This window comes from Chiloscyllium plagiosum, unplaced genomic scaffold (assembly GCF_037043375.1).
Source record: "Chiloscyllium plagiosum isolate Xiang-an unplaced genomic scaffold, Cpla_swu_hap1 HiC_scaffold_6, whole genome shotgun sequence".
NCBI lineage: Eukaryota > Metazoa > Chordata > Chondrichthyes > Orectolobiformes > Hemiscylliidae > Chiloscyllium > Chiloscyllium plagiosum.
The window spans coordinates 91,197,332-91,205,211 of record NW_028270144.1 but is presented as its reverse complement, the minus strand read 5'-3'; positions in this window follow the sequence as shown (position 1 = coordinate 91,205,211).

Sequence of the window (7,880 nt, the reverse complement as noted above, 5' to 3'; positions counted from 1 at the left end):
CAGCACCACGTACTGATCAGACCATCCTTGGCTAGCCTTCCTTTTAGATTAGATTAGATTAAATTGCTTACAGTGTGGAAACAGGCCCTTCGGCCCAACAAGTCCACACCGACCCGCCGAAGACAACCCACCCAGATCCATTCCCCTACACTTACCCCTTCACCTAACATTTCGGGCAATTTAGCATGGCCAGTTCACCTAACCTGCACATTTTTGGACTGTGGGAGGAAACCGGAGTACACGGAAGAAACTCACGCAGACACGGGGAGAATGTGCAAACTCCACACAGTCAGCCGCCTGACAATGATAGGACAATGGTCAGCCTTCCGGCCTCTGGCTGCCCTGCGTACTGACCGACCCTCCCCAGGCCTGCTTTCCTCTAGGCTGGTCGTCAACCACCAGTTCCCAGTCATCCCAAATACTGACCACTTTCCTACGAGCTGGTTGTTGGCCTTCCGGTCTCCGGCTATCTGCATACTTACTAACTCTCCCCAGCCCACTTTCCTCTTCGACAGATGTCAGCCACCAGCTCCCGATCACCCCACGTACCAACCAAACCACTCCCGACTTGCTTTCCTGCAGTCGGGCTGTCGGCCTTCCAGCACCGAGCCACCCTGCGTACTGACTGAACCTTTCTTCTGGCCAGCGTTCCTACGGATCAGCCATCCCACGGGCTGCTGTCGGCGCCTGGTTCAGCCTACCCACATTTTACACTGACCGGCCTGCCCTATACTGGCTTTCCTGTGAGGATGCTATCAGTTGCCTGGCCCCATCCATCCCATGTACTGACAGTCTCCTCCCAGCCGGCTTTCCTCCAGACTGGTCAGCAACCCTCTAGCCCTCTGCCATGCCATGTACTGGCTGCCCCTCCCTTGACTAGCTTTCCTACGAGCACATTGTCAGCTGCCTAGCCCCCAGCCACCCTGCATACTAACAGACTCCCCTCCAAGCCCGCTTTCCCCCAGGCAGGTCATCGAATCTCTGGCTTCTGGCCACCCTATGTATTAACTAGTCCACTCTGGCCCGTACCCAAACTCAATTAATTTCAAAACCCACATACAGTATCAGAATTGACAAAGTCCTCATAATACAGTTTCCAGCACCCGGGCAGAGTCCACACCCGAAGACAGAATCCATGCCAATAGGCATAGTCCACTCCAACAGGCAGAGTCCACTCCTGCATGCAGCAAATGCTCACCCCCCAGCACTCACACAGCTGTTCAGTCTTTATAGAGGCCTGGTCCACCCACAGAGGGCCAGGCTTACCCACAGAGTCTAGATTAGAGTGGTGCTGGAAAAATACAGCAGGTCAAGCAGCATCTGAGGAGCAGGAAAATCGACGTTTCAGGCAAAAGCCCTTCATCAGGAAGAGTCAATCTGGAAAAGTGCAGTTGACTTACACGGTCTCAGTCCAAACACCCTAAAAGTGAAAACACACACAAAAAAGAAAGTGCAGACACTAAAAGCTGGAATGCAAGGGCTTAACCCTGCCACAAAATCAGCATAGTCCTTTTCTCAAAATAAAGCACAAAAAGAATAAGACACAAGCTATAACCAGCTAATAAAACAACGGTTCCCTATTGAGAACTGTAATACACCTGTGGCACATTGACTGTGAAGATCAGCCAGTTCAGAAATCAGTCCTCAATAAAGAAATACCAGGAACAAACTGGCTGCATAGATCAGCCAGTTCAGGAATCAGCTCCCCAAAAACAAAAACCACCAACAGTACACTGGCTGTGTGGCCAGCCAGCTCTGAGTCAGTCCCCTGAACTGAAGAGTTTGTAATCCCCTGGTTATTTGGTTCTCCCTTTACATCTTCTGATTATATATTCTCTTGGCATTTCAAAAAGACTTTATTTACGCGTTTAAAAAAAGGAATACTTTCTCCTAAGTGTTTAATTGCCGCTGTTCTCAATCATTTCCAAGTTCACATGATATAAACAACCAGAAGCCATTTTCAGTTGAAGGTTCATTAAGGTTTGCAGAAAGCTTTCTTCAAGTCAGAATTTGAAATTTCCAGGGTATTAAAGTAAGGTTCCCTTCGCACGCCAATCACCTGAAAGGAATTCCTGAAATTCTTCTTCATCTGTATCAACTTAATTGTCACTTTGAGATAGCCTGCCTTTCAATGCTGCCATCAGCCATTTTACTGTTTCTTGATGTCGCAAATGCTCCATTCGCTTCCAGCATATTACTTGTTCATCAATTTCTTCTATCTGTCTGTCAAAATGAATTTCTTCATTGTCTTTGGCAACAATTGCTTCTGAAACCATATTGACCTGTCTGATTTCTTTCTGAAACTCCTCCCACTCTGTCCATTTGATCTTTTGGAGGGTCTACTTGCTGCACTCTTGCATCTTTTATTGGATCATCAAAGAATCCTTCTGGTAAATCCTCTGCTGTATTGCCTTTCCTTTACACTGTGTTGTCTGATTGTTTTGGTTTCTGGATGGATCCAGAATGAGTGACAGCAAGAGGTGCTAGGGTGCTATCAAATAAGTCGTTAGCTAGAGCATTCCTGATTAGCCCAGCTTAACGATCTAAACAATGACCTCATAGTCAACAAGGCCTCTTGGTTCCAATCACTACAGTGAAGGATGGGGGGTATTGCCTTGGAAGTCCTTGACATTGACTATGAACTCCATGAATTCTTGGCATCAGGTCAAATATGGGAGAGAAAACTTCCTACTCATGACCACCTTCTGTCCTTCTTCAGTTGATGATATTGACTACCACTTGGCAGAAGAACTCAGGATGACAAAGGCACAAAATATACTCCAGCTAGTGGGCTTCACCTTGTGTGGCTCAGTAAAACCACTACTGACTGAACTGTCCAAACTTTGAAGGAGTGGTTTGACACAGACTGGGCATGTAATGGGTATTGATGGAATCAACAAACAACTACTTGACCTTGTCCTTAGATCATTGCAAGTGGAGGTGTGTATGGCATTATCAATAGGTGTAACCACTTGCCAGTGGTCAGCCAAAGAAACCCCCTTAGGTTCACTAGATCCAAAATGGTAGAGGGGAAAAGGTCTTGGCTTTAAGTGTTGCTCCTTTTTTTTGAGTTGTTTAAAGAGCTGGAGCTGATTTCCTCATTTTCATGGAGCAGTAATTAATGTTTTTAGAAGTTTTGCATTGTTTTGGAAACTTAAAAAAAAGGCAAAGACAATGATATTTTAAATGGGAGGAAACAGAGAGAGCACTAGATGACGTTTTGGGAGAGTGACCATGTGGAGAAGTGCCAGAATCGAACTGTATACTTTCACAGCTGACTGACTATGAAATTACAAACATCTTGAGAGATGGTCAAAGAAAAACAAACAGTGCAGTTTCATAACTGACCTTGGCAGACCTGTTTATGGCAACTACATACTGCAACTGGGAATGATCAGTGATGATTTTGAGCTTGATCAGCTTAGTGTTTCATTTTAAGACTTATAAAATTTATAAATCTTAATTTTTTTGCTTGTAATTTTATAATAGTGAGCATGGTGAGTTTTTATTTATGTTTTACTTACATTTGTCTTTTGACTTTTTTAATACAAAAGATAGGCATTAAGTTATCCTAGAGCAGTATGTTGAACAGTAAGACTGTGCTAATGCTGAGCTTTAGAGCAAGTGTGATATGTTTGTTTTTTGGGGTATATTCTAGGTCTGTAGATTGTTTGAGGAGCAGAGATGGCTTTTAGTTGGGTGATGTGCTCTTCCTGTCAGTTGTGGGAGATCGAGAAAAATTTCAATGTTCCTGAAGATTATGTCTGCAGGAAGTCTGTTTGGATCTGCATCCCATCAGATCGCGTGGACTGGTTGGAGCAGTACTTAGAGGCAATGAGGAATTTACAGGAGCTAGTGGATGTGATGGATGGCAGTTTCTGGAAGGTAGAAAATCCTCAGGTGCAGTCAGGTAAACAGGTTACAGCTAGGAAAGGTAGGAGAGGTAGGGAGGAAGTGCAGAAGTCTCCTGTGGCTATCCCCATCTCAAACAAGTATACAGTTTTGGATACTGTGGTGGGTGATGGCCTTTCAAGGGAATGTGGCATTGACTGCTAGGTTTCTGATACTGGGACGGGCTCTACTGTAATGGAGGGTGTGTCATGTTGCAAGTGATCCATTGTGATAGGTGACCCTCTAGTAAGGGACACAGACAGACATTTCTGCAGCTGACAGTGAGACATTGGAATGATGCATTGCCTCACTGTTGCTAGGGTCAAGGATGTCTCAGAAAGGATGCAGAATATTCCCATAGGGGAGAATGATCAACAGAAGGTCAATGTACACGTTTGTACCAATGACATAGGAAAAGAAAGGGATGAAGTTCTAAAGAAAGAATATAGGAAATTAGGCAGGATGTTAAAAAGTAGGTCTTCGAGGAGAGTTTATCTGGATTACTCCCAGTGCCATGTTCTGGTGAGAATAAGAATAAAAGATGGAGCAGATAAACACATGGCTGAGGAGCTGGTCCAGGCAAGAAAGAATTCACATTTTTGGATCAATAAGATTTCTTCTATGGTAGAAGATACCTGAATAAGAAGGATGGGTTGCACCTGGAAGATGACCAGTATCCCTATGAGAGACCAGCTAGTGCTATTTGGGAAGCTTTAAACTAGTAAGAGGCTGGAACAGTAAAGAAAAGGAACAAGTTAAATAGTCAAGGCAGACAAGAACAAGACAGAGAACAATGTAAGATTAATAAATTAAGTGGCATTTATTTCAATACAAGAGACCTGACAGACAAGGCATGGTTGGGAACATGGGATTTGGATATCAAAGCTATTACAGAAATATGGGTCAGGGAAGGGCAAAATTGGCAGATTATTATTCCAGGGTATAAATGTTATAGGATGGATAGAAACGGGGGGCAAAATAGAAGGTGGAGTCGCGTCTTTGGTTAAGGATAACATTACGGAAGTACTAGGGAGGATATTCCTGGGAGAATGTCCAGTGAAGTCATATGGTGAAACTGAAATAAAGAAAGGATCATTTTATTGTGTTTGTACTATAGGCCCTCCACTAGTCAGCAGGAAATTTGGTTGGGAGAGGATATTTGTAGGTGAGAGGCCTTCAAAAATGAGACGATAAGAGTTCAGAGACAGTATGTTCCTGTTAATGTGAAGAGCAAGGCTGGTAAGTGTGGGGGATGCTGGATGATTACAGAAATTGAGACTCTGAGTAGGAAAAGGAAGGAGGCCTATATCAGATATCAAGTGAATCCCTAGAGGAGTATAAGAACAGTAGGAATATACTTTAGAGGGAAATCAGGAGGACGAAAAGGGGACGTGAGATAGGTTTGACAAATAGGGTTAAGGCGGATCCAAAGACAAAAGAGTAACTAGGAAGAGAATAGAGCCATTTAAAGATCAACATGGCCATAATTGTACGGAACCACAGGAGATGGTTGAGATACTAAATGAATATTTCACATCAGTATTTATGTGGAAGGACATGGAAGCTAGAGAACATAAGAAAATAAATAATGAGATCTTGGAAAGTGTCCATCATAGAGCAGAGGAGGAGCTTGCTTGTTTTAAAACACATAAAGGTGTATAAATCTGCAGGATCTGATCCTAGAACTTTGTGGAAAGCTAGGAATAAGATTGTTGGGTCCCTTGCTGAGATATTTGCATCATCAATAGCCACAGGTGAGATGCTGGATGATTGGAGGTTGGCTAATGTGATGCCTTCATTTAAGAAAGATGGGAAGGAAAAGTCAGGAAAGGCTGGTGAACCTGATATAAGTGGCTGTGCATTTTTGGAGGGGATTTGCATGTACCTGTATTTGGAAAGACAAGAACAAATTAGGGATAGTCAACATAGCTTTGTGTGCGGGAGATTGTGTCTCACTAACTTGAGTTTTTTGAAGAAGTGACAAAGAAGATTGATGAAGATAGAACAGTGGACATTGCCTGTATGGATTTCAGCAAGATGTTCAATGAGTTTCTGCATGGTAGATTGGTTAGCAAGGTTAGATCATGTAGAATCCAGGGGGATCTTTCCAATTGGATACAAAATTGGCTTGAAGCTAGGTAACAGTGGTTGGTGGTGGATGGTTGTTTTTCAGGCTGGAGGCTTGTGACCAAAGTGTGCAGCAAGGATCAGTGCTGGGTCCATTGCTTTTTGTAATATAGGAGGTATGGTTAGTAAATTTGCAGACAACACCAAAATAGTTGGTGTTTGTGAACAGTGAAGAAGGTTACCAGAGTACTAGGGGACCTTGATCAGATGGGCCGAGGAGTGGCAGATGGAGTTCAATTTAGATAAATGTGAGATGTTGCATTTTGGTAAGGCAAACTAGGGCAGGTCTTATACACTTAATGATTGGGTCCTGGGGACAGTTGCTGAACAAAGAGACCTAGGGGTGCAGGTGCAAAGTTCCTTGAAAGTGGAGTGACAGGTAGACAGCGTGGTGAAGAAGATGTTTGGCACACTTGCTTTCATTGGTCAGTGCACTGAGTATAGAAGTTGGGATGTCATGTTATGGCTGTACAGGACATTGGTGAGGCCACTTTTGGAATTCTGCATTCAATTTTGATCTCCCTGCTATAGGAAAGATGTTGTTAAGCTTGAAGAATTCAGAAAAGATTTACAAGGATGTTGCTGGGATTAGAGGGTTTGAGCTAAAGGGAGAGGCTGAACAGGCTGAGGCTATTTTCCCTGGAACATCAGAGGCTGAAGGGTGACCTTAGAAAGGTTTATAAAATCATGAGAGGCATAGATAGGGTGAATTGTCAAGGTCTTTTCTTCCCAGAGTCGGGGGAGTTCAAAACTAGATGGCATAAAATTAAGATTAAAGGGGAAAGATTTAAAAGGGACCTGAGGGGAAACTTTTACATGCAGAGGTTGGTGCCTGCATGGAAAGAGCTGGCAGAGAAAGTGGTGGAGGTGGCTACGATTACATCATTTAAAAAGCATCAGGACAGGCACATGAATAGGAAGTGTTTAGAGAAATATGGGCCAAATGCTGGCAAATGGGACTGGATCAGTTTATAATACCTAGTTGGCATGGATGAGTTGGACCAAAGTTGGTTTCCATGCTACATAACTGACTGTGTAACTTTAGGAAGAAATTGGTCACCTTTACCTGGTCTGACCTACCTTATGAGTGCATACTAACCGCAATGTGGTAGTTTTGGTACTACCATCTGGGCAATTAGGGTTCAGTAATAAATGCTGGGCTCGCCAGTGATGCCTATGTTCTGTGAATGATTTTTTAAAAAGTATGTGTTCAGACAAAATCCTGATGTGCAATTCCAAATCGGGTATCTATGAGACACCATGGGCTATGAACACCAACAAAATTGTGTTTGACAAGAATCTATAACCTCAAGGGCTGACATATCCCACACTCATTCCACCAAATTAGATTTCCTACAGTGTAGAAACAGGTTCTTTGGCCCAAAAGGTCCACACCAACCCTTCGAAGAGTAACCCACCCAGATCCATTTTCCTCTGACTAATGTACCTAACACTTTAGGCAATTTAGTATGGCCAATTCACCTGACCTGCACATCTTTGGACAGTGGGAGGAAACCAGAGCACCCGGAGGAAACACACGCAGACACGGGGGGATTGTGCAAATTCCACACAGACAGTCACCCGAGGTGGGAATTGAAACCAGGTCCCTGGTGCTGTGAGGCAACAGTGCTAACCACTGAGCCATCGTGCTGCCCTTAATTCTGTCATAAATAGTGATGGACAATTAAATAACTAACAAGAGGATGAGATGGTGCACAAATCCCTATACTTAACAATGGTAGAATCCCATATATCAGTACAAAAGGCAAGCTGTTGCATTTGCAGCCAGCTTCATCCAGAAGTGCTGAATGGATGATTCATTGCAACCTTGTCCTGAAGTCCTCAGCTTCACAGACGCCACT